Below are 19,964 nucleotides of genomic sequence, written 5' to 3'. Positions count from 1 at the left end.
TAGGCTTGTAGCAGTAATGAAGTGATGGACGCTACCTGCATCGCACCCCACTAAATGACAGGCATGCGGGTTGGCTGGATGGCCAGCATCGTAGCTAGAGTCCTTGTAAAAGTTTGTATTTTGATGAAAGGATGACACTTTACATTAAACCCAACTATATTAGTTATTGAAATGTGTATGCGATATATGAACTGCTGCATTTAAAAATATTTTATTTTCTTACATGTTTTTTGATGTTATGATTCCCATTTTGACTGACTAATGTAAGTATGTATACAGAGACCTGCTACCAACCCACCATCCCCAAACGAGACTATCCAATAAGGAACTTTCGCCAACATGAGAGTCACGTCTTGGTATCTCTTCATTTAGGCTGGGTTTGTAACCTAGGTAGGAAAAGCAAGAGACAACCAGTTCAGCAATCACATTTTAGAGTACCGATTCATAAACTTTGCAAGAATGCAAGAAGCAACGACACAGTGATATTTAAGACTGTTTTTGAGATCATGTAATAAATCATGGGAAACCTTGTTTTAATGGTAATAATACTGTAGTATTTTTGAGTATTAATCAAGAATAATTCATCTCTTACATGGAGCAGTCTTTAAAGAAACCATGTTTTGCCACGTCAACACCATAGCTATTGTAGGCTGGGAGCTGGGAACTTTGTCAATAGAATCTTAGGACACGTCATGGTGACAACTTCTCAGGTGAAAAAGTAGAGAGACAAATATAATGATCAAAGTTTCATCTGATATCGATTGTTGCCAAAGCAACTAAGAACATCCGAGAACTTTTCAGTTTACTCACAGATATATATTTCCGAGTGCATTGATAGGGCATTAGGAGGGAGTAGAAAGGGATTTGACAAGGTATATACACCCCGACTTCTGAACTAGGGAGTGCAGAGGAGTTTGGCACCAGGGCGTCTGATCAAGAGGAGATTGAAAAAATGGGAGCTAAGTATATACTTTGTTGTTATGGTGATAATTTTTTGTTAGATATCGTGAATGTTTGCTTCTTTGTGTGCACTCTAGATTAAGTTTGGAATCGTGAACATGTTCGCATTTGTGGTGCATCAATAGCTTTCTAGGGAAAATTGTGTACTTTAAAACTTTTATGCATCCTAGATTTTGACCTCTACGGTGATTTTGGTAGTAACTTATATATTTAACTCTCATCCATGATAATTCATGTCCTTTTGGTACCTGACAAAAATGTATGCTCCGTCTTATTTGTAAAAATATTGCATAATAATATTTGTTCTGATTTAATAACTTAAAAAATTTTAATAGTATATATTATTGGAGTGAAACTTCTTTGCTGAGGAGGCAACAATTTTTGAGCATTACGAAAATTCCAATCGCATGAGGGGAAATGGCTTTGTATGTGGTGGGGAGCCCGGGATATAAGGGGAATAGTAAGTTTTGTGATGAGAAAACCAGTATGTGATGGGCGAACCAGTATGTGGTGGGGGAACTGGTGGAGGAGACGGTAGGGAAAGATAGTAATGATACAGCATATACTTGCACACTTGACTGCTTGCAAAACTTGCACGATTTCACACTTGCACGCTTGTACACGTCACGTTTGCACACTTTCACACTTTCTCTCTTTTTATATTGTGCTCTTGTATACTCGCGCACTTGCAATTGCACACTTGAGCACTCACGCTCTCGCGCGGTTATTGCTTGGGTGTGGCGCGTCGAGCTATCCTCACTCCGAGGCCGTTGGCGCGGTCGGTGATCGCTGGAGCAGCCTTGAGCAGGCTCCAAGTGAGTAAGCTTGCGGCTCAGGTTGAATCCCGCCATGCTGCAGGGATAGGCGGGTCGCAGCGGTAGGGACCCGCCTGCACTTGACGCCACTGGCATCTAGTAAGGGAGTGTTTAGGCAGAGGGCAACACAACGGGGTTTGAGCTTATTGTTGAGCAGCACACCATGGACAATATTCCAAGAAACTATTATTCTTTCATGTACGTACGAGGGTTATCTGAAATGTTTCCAACCTCAACATGAAGATAGCAGTACTCATCAACAAAAATTGGGGAATGTGTATGCGCATGCTTTGAAATATACCCTCTGAAATTTCAGCCATTTTGGATGCTTAGTTGTTTTTTAATATACGTTTGCCTGAGTCTATGCAAAATATTTGTTTAAGAAAGAGACGAACTCCTCATTCGAAAATATCTCTGTCTTCAGAGCGCAAATTTTAGCCTAGGAGGAAAAAAAATCCAATTGGTTTAGATTTGGTAATAAGGGTAATCAAGTAGTTCAAACCGCAATTCGAATATTTGCGACATGGCAACCACTGAGGTATGAGCCTGTGCATTTCTCGATGAAACAAATATATATATATATATTTGCAAATGTGACCTCTAACTACAATTTCAGTCTTCAGCATGTCAAGTAATGATGCGTAGTATGCTCCTGTCAGGTTTTTGTTTATCAAGTCACCACAACTCCGCCAAATGAACAGCCTTTGCCTTTTTTGAAGCTGATTCCCCCTTAGCAGTTTTTGGTGTCGCAAACGTTTATCGTCACACAAGCTGGTGTGGCCGTGTTTGGATTCAGCTGCCCAAAATATCACCGTGGTAAATGATGATCCAGAGTCCCAGTACACAGCGTCCATTTCGTACATAATATGCGTAGGCGTACTGCCTTTCAAAAGCAAATATTCGATGAAAGCTCGATGACCAATTTTTAATTTACACGAAACCATCCACATCGACTCACGCAAATGATTGTTAAAAAACATATGCACGCCCAAAATGGCTGAAATTTTAGAGAACACATTCCAAAGATGCGCGAACACATTCCCCAAATTTTGTACACGAATGGTGCCATCTTCAAGTTGAGGTCGGGAAATTTTAAGACAGAGCTCGTATTACTATTTTATTACTTGTGTAAATCAGCATTGATAAACAGTGTTACGTGAGTTTTGTTTTAGCCGTGTAATGAAATATTTTTGCCGGTATGATACTTTTTAAGCTCTTGTTTTATATGGGTAATTATTTGTCACGATTTGTTATTGATTAAATAAATCACACACCGTATTATAGTTACGAGCCAACGAGCGTGTAAATATGTTAAGTCCAACTGAGATGCGTGAATATTTCTCGATCAGAGTGTAGCATTGGTGAGTGTGGCTTAACAAAGTAGCATTTAGCTAGTTCCGGTTCGTATGCCATGCTGTCTCGTTCACATGCCAGATACCTACCTCAGACCAAACATGTCCATATGGACAATTAGTTAAGCTGCATAAATTACCTAAATATCTGCAAGCTTCCAGTTTAAGTATTATTTAAAATCAAATTTAATTGTACTTTCCACAATTTTATTTTAAATATATGAGAAAAAATTTATTTTATTTATTTTTTATTTAAAGAATCTAAAATTTATTCATTCGTTTGGAAAAGAATTAATTCATTTAAGATCATACACGTATCCTTACTATTCTCAATTATGATCTCTTTATTTATAAAAATTGGAATAATAATTTATTTCTATTTATGCCTAATAAGCACTAAGTTAGACTTTTATCGAACGTGGACTCCACGTAAACACTTTATTTATAACTTTATAGTAATTATTAGAAATAATTAAAAGTGTTAATAACAAAATTTTCATAACAAAATAATAATATCGTGTTGTTTTCACCTGACAAATTCATGACCCAAGTAAAGATTTTTAATGTTGAATTCTTCAGTCGTATTTGATTGTATGCCGGTCGGCCCCCTCTGGGCAGTCATGTTGCCCTTTTAATGTGGGTTGAGAGAGTTGATTGCTTGCAGTGAGTTCCCTGCCCGAGTGGGATCGACCTCAAGTATTGATCAACTGCCAACTTCCTTGCGTTTTCGACATCCATACTTATAGAGTGTTTAGAAAACTTTTAATGACGAAGACGTTAATTGCATAGAAGCCCGTGGAGTTATTTTTGTTATATTCACAGAGTGAAAGAAAATAACTTTTTAAAATAAAAAAAATCTGAACATTTAATTATTGTTTACGCGGTTAATATGAAGTATCGGAAGAAGCCTGGGATAGAAATATGTTTTCTATTGTTTTACAATTTGAATTTCTTGCGAATTGCGTGCTTTGTGAAACGACCGTGATTTTCTTGCGTTCGTTGCGTCGTTGCGTTCATCGCCTGGTTTATAAAACCCAGCCTCGCTCCGTGGACCGGTCGGCTACGCTTCTGGGCGTCCTGGTTGTTCTGTGTCTCTTCCAGGCTCGCAGCTGCTGTCGAAAAGGGGCGCCGGATGTGTTTTCCCCGGTGGCGCGTGGTGCACACGTGTGCCAGGTGCGTTTTTGTGACCTTCGCCCCCCCCCCCCCCCCTTCGCCGGCCAGTACGACGCGTGGGCGTGTTTCTGCCCTCGCATCTGCCGCTCGAGGGTGGGGGCACCACCCCCTCCCTGCAGTGACGCCATTCCACCCCTCCTTTCCTCCTACATTCAAGACGACAATGCGAGAGCCTCCGTGTCGCCGTCTCTCCTGGAACAAGCGAGCAGCTGCAGTCTGGGTTCTCACCAATGGCGGACCTAGGAATATTTTTCGGGAGGGCATTTGTAAAATAAAATCCAGAGTGTCCATAAAATAATGTCCCAGCTTCAATGGCTTACTATACAAGTTTAATTTAGACTATTTACAACAAATCATACATAAAATTGAAGTTAACTAACATGTGTATATATATATATATTTTTTTTTTTACAAAAATTCAACATGTGCACCTTTAGTTATACGGCACACATCCAAAGTTTTGGGTTAACACGTCGGGAATAACGGAATCAATAGCCTCTTCAATTCCCGTGTCTCAACGATGACAAATCATTAGGTAGCGGCGAAACGTAGACACAAAACTTCGCATGGCGTTGTGTCAGGTGAATGTGGAGGCCAGCTAAAAAGATCTCTGTCGACGGTCAGGGACATCGATGTTCAACCACTCTCATGCAAAGAGATTCCAGTGGAAAGGGGCTCCATCCTGTTGTCAAAGAAAGTTTACAGTTTCGCCCTCTAATTATTGGGGAAATTTCGCTCAGGAGTCGCCATTTCGCGTAGGTGGCGCTGCAAGCGCGAAAACAACAAAGCATTACCCGTGAATGCGCTTATTTAAAACGGTTTGAGTTACTCTTTGCTTGTGACCCTGAACCAACACTCTGCAACGCTTACAGTTGATAGATACTATTGAAATGTAGGCCTATAACTGAGACATTCTTTTACGGACATACACGCATGCAGCAGTTGACTTTTAACGTGACAACGTCTAATAAACCGACGAAATCCGGCTGCACACACGAAAGTGTCCCGTTTCGCACATTTTCCCGTTACGCTGTGTCCCGTTATGCTCATTTTACACTTGCGCCGCATCTATCTCTCTTCCACTCGATCGGAACAACCACATCGATTTGACTTTTTCGAGGCACATTAAACTTGAAACACTCCCATTCTTTTCCTACTTTTCCTATCATCCTCCTATCCTTAACAGAATAACACAGATTGGAAGAAGTTAAATAGCAAACATGTATAAAAAATATAGTTAAAATAATCTCTTCGTTAAAGTAATAAACATATTTGAATTAATGAGTGCAAATAAAAGTAAATTTATCAATTAAATTGTAGATTTCATTTCACTCCTTGTTTCTATCCATACAAAATAGTGATAATTGAATAAAAATGATTCAATTTTATTCATAAAAGTATGCAATCATTTCATCAATTTTTTGTTATGACATTGTCACGTTAACCTATCGTCCGTAAACCGACTTTACAGACAACCAATTTTTTTTATAATATGTAGAGTATATGTTTGTATTTTGATAAAATTACTTACTACATACGTAAGATATTTGTGTACGCCGAAAAAAAAATATAAGTTTGTCAATGCATATCTTTTATATTAGATATATAAAAAAAATTCTCAAAGTGGGTTGTTCTCATCTAGTTTTTAATAAAATACAATGTTGTTCACCTCTAACTTCAAAGACGCACTTTAGAACATAAGAACATAAGTTTTTCAACTATTTGTAGTGACGAACCTGCAGCCAAAGTTGGTCTTTAGAATTTAGGCTCAGCCTGTGTATGCATGTTTAGGTGTGTGTGTGTATGTATGTATATATATATATAACTTCTGTTACGGACGCAGGGTGAAATAGCTGATTGGAACTAGATTGGCATTTTGTTTGGGGATTTGGAATTATTAAATGGTAGCAAGATACTAAAGAGAATTTACATTGCTCAGGTAATTCCTGCTTTGAAAAGAAATTATTGTAATTGCCAAAGATTAGTTGACTTGCTATCAGTGGACTTAAAAATATATTAAGGTTCCTTCAAAATGGTTTACTCAAAATTTTGCATAACCTATCATAAACTCATCTTATATTGAGTATAAATTTAGTGTTTACGATCTGCTGGCCAGAAGAATTTTACTTAAAATTTTAATTTACTGACTATCAAGAGATGGTAGACTCATTACAAAATCATAATTGGCTAACACTTGCTTATAAATATAGTACTTTGTCTAATGTCCACGCATTAGAGGTTATACTATTTTTTTAATGCAGCTATTGTACTGTAATTTTTAAGTTGAAAAATATTTATTGGATAGTGCCAAGTGTGTAGTGAACCAATAAATAGTTACATACTTTTGAAGCCATATTTGTTACAAATAAATATCTTGGATAAAAAAATAATTATAGTTATAATTAAAGTTGCTTTTGTGTCTTTTATGAGCATTCAAGTTTACAAATTACCTATATGTCATAATGATTCATTTGGCTCACAAATAGCTTAGTAAATCCCCCATTGTTCACGAAAGTGATTATATACGGGTGCATGTTGCCACACGAAAGTCCGCAATTTGTTCGTGGCTATAGCAGTAACGCGGATGCGCATTGAACTTTGAACTTAGTATGATGTGCGCGCACTTCATTGCATTTACGTTGCGTACTAAAATTCAACCCTCAACGCGCCTTAAGAAGTAGGTATAACTACAATAAGTTCAGTGTGAAACAATATGACTCAGGTGTCGCACCTGCATATCTGTCCGCATAACCTGATGTGGACTCGCTCTACTGCTCTACGGTTCTAAGCGCCAGGCATCCAACTGGTGCCTTCAGGTTGATAACACGCCTGTATGAGACTTCAAGTGGTCACCTTAAGAGTTATTTCATTGTGGAATATCAAAGCTAAATGCTGCATGCACATATCCGCAATAGTATATATTGGCCGGTCCTACGCCAGGCTTCGCCAGGAAGATCCGAGAGGAGCCAACCGCCATCTTGGATTATGAAATCATGGCTTCCATCATGGAGGACTTTAACCATGACCTTTTACCTTGATATTGACCTTCAAAACTGCCAACATTTGCCTACAATTCTTCAAAATATACCAAAAATCCGCCATTTTAAATTGAATGAGCCCCCCGAATTTGAACCGAGGACACCATGACCTAAGTGTTTTTTTTATAAAAATGTTATGAAAATTCGAATAATTAATTTTTTACACATTTTTTTAATCTTTTCCCACTAAACATTTGATAATAAGTATATATTTTTAAAATGGCGGCTGTGTCGTCATAATACAAGATGGTGGAAGTTTTTTCTTTTATTTTTTATAAATTTTTAAAATCATTATTAACTTTTTCTTGTTTGTCTCACATAAAAAATACGGATTTTTTATAGCTGCCGAAACGAAAATTGCGGTGGTTATGTAACAATTCTAAATGGCACCCATGTCATCCTAATTGCCAAGGTGCGGCTTATGGAGGCTTTTCGCCGGGGAATTTAAGCCACTATTAGTAATTTTCAAGCTGTTTGACTTTATGAGTATAAAAACGAGAAAATTTCCCCCCAAATTAAATTTTTTCTTAGAAATAGTGAAATTTTTGAGATTTTTTGGTGTAATTTTAATCTAAAAACTGGAAATTTGGACGAATTTGGCCAATTTTTGGCAAAGTTTGGTCAATTGGAGGAATACTTGGCAAATTTTGACAAATTTTGAACGTCAAGGTTGAAGTATTAGGTCATCCTAGCTGGTCGCCGTGACATCGTAATACAAGATGGCGATCGGCTCCTCTCGTATCTTCCTGTGGAAGCCTGGCGCAGGACCGGCCAATATTTACTACTATCTACTCTACTTATAATACTGTGTTTATAATTTTTCGTTTTAGAAAACTTCCATTAAAACAGTTATTTTCAGCCTTTTTCACTGTCCAAAAAACACAGTCAAAATAAAACCATTAGTTGAAACTAACTTAGGAGAATGCACCGATTCTTAAATTCAGATCGTAATCAGACGCTGTCAATAAATCTTGAGCATTTTGTAAATGTCACGTTAATACCTGAAGCTATTAATAGCTGCATTTTTCACATTATATTAATTTTTTATTGCAATTCCAATCAAAGATTTACAAAGTAACCATTGTATCTTATTTTTGTTGATAAATTTGCGTCATATTTAATTCACAGGTTTTCTCTCATTCGTAAAAAATACAATTTTTGCTGGCTTAGGCGATGGTCACATTCTAGAAGTTATTTTTTCTTCCAATTTTTTACACCTGGGCAATTAATTAAAAAAAAGGTATTTTTAAAGTTTCAATCTTTAAAAAAAGGCAAATAAACCTGTCCAGGGGATATGCGCATTAGTATATACTTGGTATATGCACACAAGTATATCTTAATTTTTAAATAAAACATTTCTGTCTTAACTGGAGCAAAAAAAATCACGAAATAAACTGGGGATGATTATTTGCAATATCATATCATTGCTATAAACCTGTAAAATTACCATTACTGTTGTTTTATAAAATGATAGCAGGGGGCTTACATATTATTACATATCTAAATGTAATTATTATTTTTTTAAATTGTGAAAATTGACATCCCCAGAAACAAATAATAAAAATAATTGAATTTAAGATAAAATCTGACCCAACCATATGCAATCCGGACTGAAGGTAAAATGAGACAGCAAGTAAATGAACACAAGCCCTCAACTACATTTAGCACACGTCTGTAGATTCTAGCCTGGTACCATTAAAATATGTGAATTTTGGAAGTTATTTAGTCATTTTTTAATGATATTTCTGCGAGAACTCTTGTGGCCAGCAGCCCCAGGGCCAGGCGTCAGACCTTACATTGCCGCTACGCGACTAATCCGATTAGCAGCGGTTAGGGATTAGCGATTAGCCCAGCGACTTAACACCGAGTTCGAAAAGTCTCTTCCTCTCTCGAGTGTTCGGCACGTTCCCAGAGACACGTCTGCGTGATGTTTCGTAACTAGGACACTGGTGTTATCGGAGCTTAAGGGTGTTACGTCGGGGATTCTGAAGACGCGACAATTTGGAGGGCTACGAGACCTTTCCAAGGCAGGACCTGGCAGGTATGTAGACGGACGGACTGACCTGCGGGGGCAGTGAAGTGAAGAGTGTGAGTGGCCCCTTGGTGAGCGATAGTGGGTGACGAGCGTCAAACGAGTAACAGGCGATTTGCCTAAAGGCGGTTTGCCTAAACATGAATTCTTTATGGCGACTTGCCTAAAGTAATTTCGCCTAAAGGCGTTTTGCCTAACATCAAATTGCCTAAAGGCTATTTGCCTAAAGGCGATTTGCCTAAAGGCGATTTGCCTAACGGCGTTTTCCCTAACGGAGTTCTGCCTGACGGTGATTTGCCTAACTGCGTTTTGCCTAACTCCGATTTTCCAAACGGTCTTTTGCCTAACGGTGAATTTCCTAACGGCGAATTGCCTAACTCCGTTTTGGCTAATGGCGAATTGCCTAACGGCGTTTTGCCTAACTACGATATGGCCAACGGCGTTTTGCCTAGTGACGATTTGCCTTACGGCGTTTTGCCAAACCTAACCTAACCTAACGGCGTTTTGCCTATCGGAGTTTTTATTAAAGTTAGGGTTTCTTAGTGAATAAAACTGAGAAAATATACTTTAAAATGTTTTATATTAAAGTAACAAACGATTGCACAGCAAGAATACACAACAGTCATAGACATCTATACAAAAAATATGTAACACAATGGGCAACGACAACGTGGATATTCAACCAAGATCAAAATTTTCTTTTTCTTTTTTAACACTCCCACTAAAATTTTACATCATGAGAGCAAAAAAATATTTTACATTCAAACATTACATTATTACAGCTTATCCATTATTTGTTCTTCTTTTAGAAAGACAAAAGGTTGAGTGGGCAATGGCTTTGTTAATATATCAGCAAGCTGATTCTTACTTGGGACATAGGATATATTTATTACACCATTCTCCACTTTCTCTCGGATAAAGTTGTATTTGACATCTATATGTTTGGTTCGTTTGTGAAAAACTGGGTTATTAATTAACTTAATGGCACTCTGATTGTCAACATATAGCTTAATACAATCATATTTTTCATCCAAGTCCAACAACAATTGCTTTAACCATAGTATTTCCTTTGCAGACTCACAGGCTGCAACAAATTCTGCTTCGGTGGTAGAGAGAGCAATGGTCTTTTGCTTTTGGCTTAACCATGTTACTGGCCCGCCATTCATTAAGAATATATATCCAGTAGTAGACTTTCTAGTATCAACATCGCCTGCAAAATCAGCATCGGAGTACCCGATAAGATCATTGCTTTCTCCATATCTAATACAAACATTTTTTGTATTAACCAAATATCTAATCACACGATTCACTGCATTAATATGTTGTAGACTAGGATTATTAATATACCGACTCAACATGTTAACCGCATATGAAATATCAGGTCTGGACACTGAGCATAGAAACAACAGTGAACCAATAGCTTCCCTATAAGGGAATTTCACAGCAGTTTCCTCAAGATTTTTACATATAACAACATTCGGATCAGCAGGAGTTGATGCATGATTGCATTCACTCATATCAAAAGTTTTAACAATTTGATCGATGTACTCTCGCTGATGTAAACAAATACAGTTATCAGACTTTAACACTTCTATGCCTACAAAATGTGACAAATTAAATTCCTTAATTTTAAATGCCTGTTTCAAGAAACTAATTATATCTTTAATTACCTTTTTACTTGATGATATTATGAGAGCATCGTCAACATATATTATCATTATAACCTTGATACTTTCAACATTTCTAACATATACACAGTAATCAGCTTGTGACTGAACAAAACCATATGATTTTAAGAATTCAGTAAACTTCTTGTTCCAACACCTTGCTGCCTGTTTTAACCCATAGAGTGACCTATTCAATTTTAATACATTAATTTTTTCAACAAGCACACCATCAGGAATTTCTAAATAAATTTCTTCTTCAAGATCCCCGTTCAAAAAAGCAGTTTTGACATCAAATTGTTGGATTTCTAAGTTATACTTAGCTGCAATACTTAAAATAATTCTAATTGAATCATACCTTGTGGTAGGGGAAAATATTTGCTGGTAATCAATACCAGGGATTTGATTGAACCCTCGTGCACATAATCGAGCTTTGTAACGGTTTACTTTTCCATCGTCACCCCTCTTAATGGAAAATACCCACTTGGCTGTGAGTGTTCTCTGTCCAGCTCGCTTCACTGGGGTCCAAGTCTGATTTTCATCATGAGCACTTAGTTCTTCTTTAACGGCTTGCAACCATTCATTCTTCTGCGAACTCTTCATTGCCTCATCAAATGATGATGGTAATACAAATTCCATTAAATTGGCTTCTAAATTCAAATTTCTCCTGGGTCTCAGATTCATTGGTTCACATGGAGAATCATTGAGGGTATGTGATGGTTCATAATTAGGATCATCATTCTTACAACTGAGCATACTTTCCTCATTCTCATTCAGTGAGATTTCATTTAAAGAATTATCACTCAAAGCAGGGTCGTTTTTGAGTATGACTTCAGAGTTATCCTGTTTGACATTTTCATCACTTTCTGCTATGAATATTTTTGCTATATTCTGTCTTTGTTCAGGATATTTATTCTCATCAAAAACAACATTTCTTGATACTTTAATTCGTTTTGTTTTCATGTTGAACATTCTGTAATTGGTATTATCATATCCAACCAATATCATCTTTTCACTTTTTTTTTCTAATTTGGTCCGCAACTGATCAGGAATATGTACATATCCTTCACTACCAAATACTCTTACATGCCCCAAAACTGGTTTGACTCCATTCCACAACTCTGATGGCGTTTTGTCTGATGTTTGGCTAGATGAGGTTCTATTAAGCAAATAAACTGCACAATTTATGGCTTCTGCCCATAAATCCAAAGATACATCACGTGCATACAGCATGGATCGAGCGCTTTCTACTATTGTTCTGATATCTCTTTCTGCACGCCCATTTTGTTCTGGGGTATATGGAGCAGTACATTCATGAACAATTCCTTCTTTATCTAAGTAGTCTTTAAATGCAGTATTAATATATTCACTTCCATTATCTGTATGCAAGGCTTTTACACTGTGCAGGTATTTGTTTTTCACAATTGCATTATATTTCTTGAAATATTCAAGAGTATCGCTCTTATTTCTCATGAAGTACACATGTCTGTAGCTGGTTGCCGCATCCTTGAATAATAAAAAATACCTCATACCTTGAACCGATGTATGACTTATTGGACCACATACGTCACTATATACTAGGTCACCAGGTTGTAGTTCTGCCCGACTTGATTTCTGGAATGGAAACCGAGATTGTTTCCCATAAGCACATGCTTCACACACTAAGTCAGTTTCATTACTTTTTTCAATATTTAAACCTTCAACTATATTGTTCACGCTCATTTGTTTTATTTCTTTAAAGTTTAAATGTCCTAATCTTTCGTGCCATTTTTTAATATCACTTTTATTTTTCTGCACTAAGTTGCATGTGTCAGGAACAACTGTTTCAATGTCCAGTTCATATAAATTGTTCAACTTCATTTTTGCACACATCACAACTTCATCACCATTGTAAATTAGAGCATTACTGTCCTTCTTTACAATGGCATAACCTTTTCTTGTTACCATGCCTTCAGAAACTAAATTTCTTCTTAAGTTAGGCACATGTAGTACTTCATGTAACATGCTTAGCTCCCACTGTCCATTGACACATCTTTTTATTAAAATTTTTCCAATTCCACATACTTCTATGGACTCTTTGTTCCCCAATGTCAATGATTTCTGAGTACAAGCTGTATATTCTTCAAAAAATTCTTTTCTATATGTCATATGGGCCGAAGCACCACTATCCAAGATCCAGGTGTCTTCTTCTGAACCACTGCCTATATTTGACTCATCAACTACATTAAAAGCTAGCATGGTATTCTTACCTTCAGCTGGTTTCTTATGTATTTTCTTTGGTGCACGACATTCTCTGGCAAAGTGCCCCCTTCTTCCGCAGTTGTAACATTCAAAACGATGCTTATCAGGTTTCTCTTTGCTAATTCTACTTGTACTAGGTTCATTTTTGGTTGATTCTTTCTTCAGTTTAGTATTAGCAACCAAAAAAGCCATTTCTTGTTCTTCTTCACAAGTAATATTAGCTTCCTCATCAAGTAGTCTTGCCGTTAAGTTATTCAAGTTTTGTTTTTCAGAATCCAGCGACATCCATGCTTGCCTAAGTGATCTATATTTAGGAGGCAGAGTTCCCAATATTTTCGTGATTATAGCATTGTCGCTGATGCTTTCACCACTTTCCTTGAGCTGCTTTGCGAGATTTTCAACCTTTGCAATATGTTGTGCAACACTGTCACTTGGTGACATTTTATACTGGTAAAACCGTTCATGAATTAACATTTTGTTCAATTCACTGTTTTGTTCATATATGGATTCTAATTTCGACATAATTTCCAAGGCGGTTTCACAGTTTTCTATTAGGGTTATTTTATTTAAATCCATCGACGACGTGATAATGTACATAGCCATGCCATCCTTTTTTAGCCATGCATCCGCATTTGCTTCTGTTCTTTGTATCGAAATATCGATTCCTTTTGCTTTCAGGGCACATTTTATCTGGAATTTCCATTGCCTGAAGTTTCTTCCGTCAAATTTATCCACACTCAAAGTTCGTTCCATTTTAAGGTTATATGAGCGTGATTTATTCGAAAATCCAAAATATGACTTCTTCTTTGCTGTTTTCTTAATTCTTCAGTTTTCAGAGTTTCCTGGGCCCATAACCTATTAAAGTTAGGGTTTCTTAGTGAATAAAACTGAGAAAATATACTTTAAAATGTTTTATATTAAAGTAACAAACGATTGCACAGCAAGAATACACAACAGTCATAGACATCTATACAAAAAATATGTAACACAATGGGCAACGACAACGTGGATATTCAACCAAGATCAAAATTTTCTTTTTCTTTTTTAACAGTTTTGCCTATCGGCGTTTTGCCTATCAGTGGTTTGCCTAACGCCGAATGGCCTAATGGCGTTTTGCCTAAAAGAGGAAAAAGCGTTTTGCCTAACGGTGAATTGCCTAATGACGATTAGCCTAATGGCGTTTTCCCTAACGGCGTTATGCCTAACGGCGTTTTGCCTGATGGCGTTTTGCCTAACGGTGATTTTCCTAGTGGCGTTTTGCCTAACGGCGTTTGGCCTAAAATTAGGCAAAACGACACATTCCCGCGTCGAACTTCATTTGCGAAGATTGGTACATCTGGGATCGAAGCATCCGGGTGTGTTGTGTGTGCGGCGGACAAGTGAGTTTTGTGAGGCAGCGTGTACAGAAAGTGGTGCGCTTATGAGGCAAGCAGCAGAGAGAGAGAGAGAGCCACTGTTAAGCCGAGCCAAACTCAAGGGGAGATAGTAAATTTTAAACATAATGAATTAGTGATTAATTTATGATAGTCAATTAAACTCTCATAACTGAAGTCATAGTGTAAATGTTAGTAAATAAATAAACCTGTATTTAATAAAAAGGGTCTATCCAGTTCAAAACTGTTTCCCGCTCGTAAAAATGTTAAAGAAATTCCAACGGATTCTATTTTCCTGTTGCAAATTTCGTTGCTAGTTAAGTATAAACTCTAGCAGGTTGTATTTGTACAACGTAAATTATGAGGGCATTCATTAGAAAATTGTATGTTATACAAAAACTTTACTTTCAAAGTCTGACTTGCGAATTTTTTCATTCATGCATATATAGGTGTGTGTATGTGTGTGTGTGTGTGTGGTATAGGTGAAGCAGACGGACACCCATAGAGCATACTGCCAAAAATCTTCCATGTGGTTTAATAAAACTTCATATAAAAATGTACAGTCTCTTTTAAAAATATACTTGTATGCTTGTCAGCAAATAAATGTTTGCCACTGAAATTTATGACACTTAAAAAATAGATAATAAACATCATTGCATCAGTGTCCGTATGCCCCTGCCATTGGGACAAAAGGACAGCTAGTTTGGAGCAAAAGGGTACACTATTCTTAATTTATGAAGTTATCCTGACAAATACTCATGGCATTCAAAATATGGGTCATTTCCACAATGAAAGCACTAAACCAGAACACACGAAACCAGAACACACATTGCAGGCATTGCATCAGATCTTCATCTCGTCTCTTTTGGGTCTTTTTAGCGGGAATTGGGCTCAGGTCTTCAAATCTGCTACTTCGGGTGGTTTTCGGTGATTTGACTCTGGAAGTTGATGTCACTGGTGAAACTAATGCTGATTGCTGGTTTTTTTTTAACTTGTGCTTCCACTATCACTGCATTGGTACGCGGAAGATTTGTATTGTCGACGTCAGGCCTATGGATTATTCCAGGTGAGATTACATGCTCAGGCAAGAGAGATTGGTTTGAAAAGGAGATAATGTCACGGACCTTGAATCCATTCACACTATTTTGTGGGAGCATACATGTAAACATTAAGAAACCGTTTAATGTGAGTCTTCTAAAAATTAAAAATAATTATTATTTACTTAAGGCGTGTCAGAAACATAAAAAAATTAATATTTAGGATTTATTATTGTTTGATTTATTATGGTTCTTGTATTAGAACGTTGCGTCACTTAACATAGCATTAACCTCCCAGCTCCATAAATGAAGACTATAACTGTGTTCGTTTGCCATAACAAACTTCCTGCAACACTTAGTTATCCTAAAATTACAATAGATAGCTGGAGCATTCCTTTTTGTACACAAGAACGCCGCCAAACAACCAGGAATCTGACGTAAACGCGGCAAAAAATTCTCACACTTGTATCACGCGAGTAAATCCTTGTATTATAAACTTTATAATGTTACCAGGCGTAAGTATTGACAAACAAATTTCTATCCTGCAGTCAAGCCACAAGCTGTGTTGTAAAATTAACTTATATGGTGGGGGTTTGGAGAGAACTCGCGATAAATACACATCCAGGCGGTACTTTCAAGACAGCCAGATAATTGCTACCACATTTAATTACAGAAATATATTTAAAAAAATTTACGACCTCTCCGTTTTCCGCCATGTCCGTTTGTCTCGTCCCTACATTATAGGCCTACAATTAGTAGCTTTGAATTATGATTTATAATTATATTTTATGATTCAGTTTTTTATGTCTACTAAATATAATCTATTTTTTTACTGAAATGATTTTTCATGTGTCAGACCTTACATATATGGACAAAAATAAGGAATATTCCTTCGGCCCTACAATGGCACGAAAAATAACCATTTTTTAAATTTCCTTTCCCTGCATTTGGCAAACCTGTCAAACGTTTCGTAGGTGTTGCAGGGGGTCTATTCGAATTGCTACTCTTTCATACACAAATGAGTTCATTCGTTGCTTAATTTTTGCCGTTTTACTACTTCTATAATAACAAGGGACTTGAAAACTTCAAGTTATTACAATGCGACAGCCTAAGCTGCAAATGTTTGCACAATCTATTTGCAAATAGAATTGGATCACTTCCTGTCTGACACGCATTGAAAGTCCAAAAGTAAATAAAATCAACTAAAAACCAGTTTTAATCTAATCATGTGCCCCGTGCATGAGATGAAATAATGGAAAGACGAGTTTAAGCTGATTATAAAAACGTTTGTTTGAGTCTATCCTGACAGCCTAATATGACGCGAATTTTCCAGGTATCTAATAAAGACAATTCCTAGATATTTTAAAACGTTCCAATGGAAGCTTTAAAAGTATTCAATTTACTGTAAAATTATGGTTTTTCTCCTATGTTCAGGAAATCTCAAATTCATAACACATATACCATATCGATATTGTAAAATTTCCCATTGTAGAGATTAAAAACTTTCATTATATGTTTATAAATGTTACAACCATTCCTTACAATACAAAATATGTGTAGATTAAATTATGTGATGCCATGAACATGGATGATTAAGGAAGATGATTAAAAACTCTCCGATTTACTGGAATTCGCATCAGCGATTGTAAACAAACTAAGAAATATGTGCGAATGAATCACCGTTTTTTTTTGTTTGAAAATACAAAACGCATCTGTAAAAACGTGTCGTAAAATCGTACAATGTTATTTTACTGCAAGTCTGAGTAGAATGTGCAAAATCGTGTTTGTGAAATAAAGCAATTTATTTTTTACAGTGTTATTCCTGTTCTTGACTTTAAAAATAAAAATAACGTAATTAATAATGTGAATGAGTGCGTATAATTAGAGCAGAAGTTTTGTAAATGTAAACCTTACAAGTTAAGCTGGAATCACAAAGACCCTTCTCATCTGTCCGTTACCCGTCCGTTCATCAAGCCGAGCGAATCACAATGGTCCTCACATTAGTCATAATTAGAGACCCGGAAATTTCGCAGATTCGCCTGGCTTCAGAGTAGAATTTAAGGTAGTAGGTGTGTTCAACCCATGTTTGCTTTCCCATTGGTTTATTTCTTAGCGAGAGCATGTTTATCCTTGTTAATTGGCACTACCTGATTCGCTTACTTCTCTCATAGCTGGGCGTCGTTGGCTCACGGTCGTAGAGGGGCGTGTCCAAGTAACTGCGGGCCAATTATGAACACAGTGCGAGAGTGTGAAGGTTTGCATTCTTACTTGCTACTAAATGAATGCGCGAAATTTCTGTGTCTCTAGTCATAATATTTTTTTTCTTGGTTGCTGCCAACAACTATTAAGGGTTATATTTTTGAGTAAATTTATGTTTTGGATGTTTACCAGTTGGACGATCATGCACATATAAATTACTAAACCAAATATAAAATATATACTTTAATATATTTTCAAGTTACCGTGCATTATTAATTACTTTTGTATCTCAGACAATTGTTGCTTCAAATACCAAACTGAATAAAGTGTTCATAGGCAACATAATACGGAAGGAGCTAAACAAATAAACAAACTTAATAAAAAAAATTCAAAATAAAGACAATGCCTTTCAGTCATTTTTTATGTTGTAATTCAATTTGTCCGTCCGTCAAAAACCTTGCCAAGCTTTAACTTTTGACGGTCGGATTCTTTCGTACATATAAACATATTTCTCAGTTTGTATACAATCGCTGATGCGAATTCCAGTACATGGGAAAATTTTGAATCAGCTTCCAAAAATCATCCATGTTCACAACCTCACGTAATTTAATCGGAAGTTGAATCTTGGCAAAGGTTTTTGACGGACGGACGGATGGAATTATTTCCGTCCGTTGATTGGCTGAAAGTAACGTGATCTGTCCATCTGACTGGCTGAAAGTCACGTGATTGACGAACTGAAGGCTGACGGACGTGTAAGTCTAGCGAGTAACAGGCGATTTGCCTAAAGGCGGTTTGCCTAAACATGAATTCGTTACGGCGATTTGCCTAAAGTCATTTCGCCTTTAGGCTTTAGCCTAACGTCGAATTGCCAAACGGCTATTTGCCTAAAGATGATTAGCCTAACAGCGATTTGCCTAACTCCGTTTTGCCTAACCTAACCAAACCTAACCTAACCTAACGGCGTTTTGCTAAACGGCCATTTGCCTAAAATTAGGCAAAACGCCTTTAGGCAAAAACACACATGTCCAGTCCAGCCTTAGTGCGGGCTGCTACTGCTTGTCTTGCATGATGTATTCCGCCCTCGTGTTGTCTCTGCTGATCGAGATGTGTTGTTATCGGCGCCGGGATCCCCACGGCCCGCGGGCGAGACTCCAGACACGCCCGGATCCGCGGCGCTCAGCCACCGGAACCCGCGATCCTGAGTTTCTGACCTTTTGGCGAGGCGCGCGCCGCCCACGGGAACCGGTTCCCCCGGTTGCGCGCCGTCACGAACCGGTTCCATTGTTCTTCTTTTTCCCCTTCTTACGAGGCGGTTTTCCACTAGACTAAATCCGTGCGGTTTCGCGCCATTCAGCACCGCTGGCAAATGCGAGGAACGATAGGTAGGGACCTGAAAAATTCTCGAGTTCATTTCGCGTTAGACTGACATCCAAAAAAGTATACCTTCGTACAGCTTCTGCGATTGCCCCACATGTTATCTGGGGAACTTCGCGCCAATGGAAAAACCTAAACCAAGAAAGTGCCGAATCATGGACAAATTGGTTGAGACGTCTCACGAATCGGCAGCCAATGAACAGGTGTCATTTTCTCGAGTTTGTTAAATACTGTGGAGTCTATCCTAAAGGTTAATGAACTCGCGCTTTTTTCCGGTCTCTAACGATAGGAAAGGAACACAAGTGAAATTTTCACCTTAAAAACCACGACGAACATTGTTTAGAAACAACCCAGAAAACTTCGTAAATTTTCGGGTGCTGAGTTAATCTATTTAAAATATTAATATGGCCATTTTTTATTGCGAAAAGATTTCCCGACCACCTGTCTCTTAAACCATTGCAGCATTGACTGTGTTTCGTGGTTTATGTCACATACCTGTCTACTGTCGGCCCATTAATCACAGCCATAAAGTGCGGAAGCAAACGTGTCATGAATGGTCAGGACAAATAGGGCAACGACTTCCATTGCAGTCGGACACCAATCACAAGAAAACACTTGCAGACCCGAGTCTAATGAGCTATCAGATAATTCCGCGAAAAATGGTTACCTCTGCATATTAGCTCACAATAGTTATCTTGGAGTATTT

Source organism: Bacillus rossius, chromosome 15 (assembly GCF_032445375.1).
Source record: "Bacillus rossius redtenbacheri isolate Brsri chromosome 15, Brsri_v3, whole genome shotgun sequence".
In the NCBI taxonomy this organism is placed as follows: Eukaryota; Metazoa; Arthropoda; class Insecta; order Phasmatodea; family Bacillidae; genus Bacillus; species Bacillus rossius.
Note: the sequence above shows the minus strand (reverse complement) of the source record.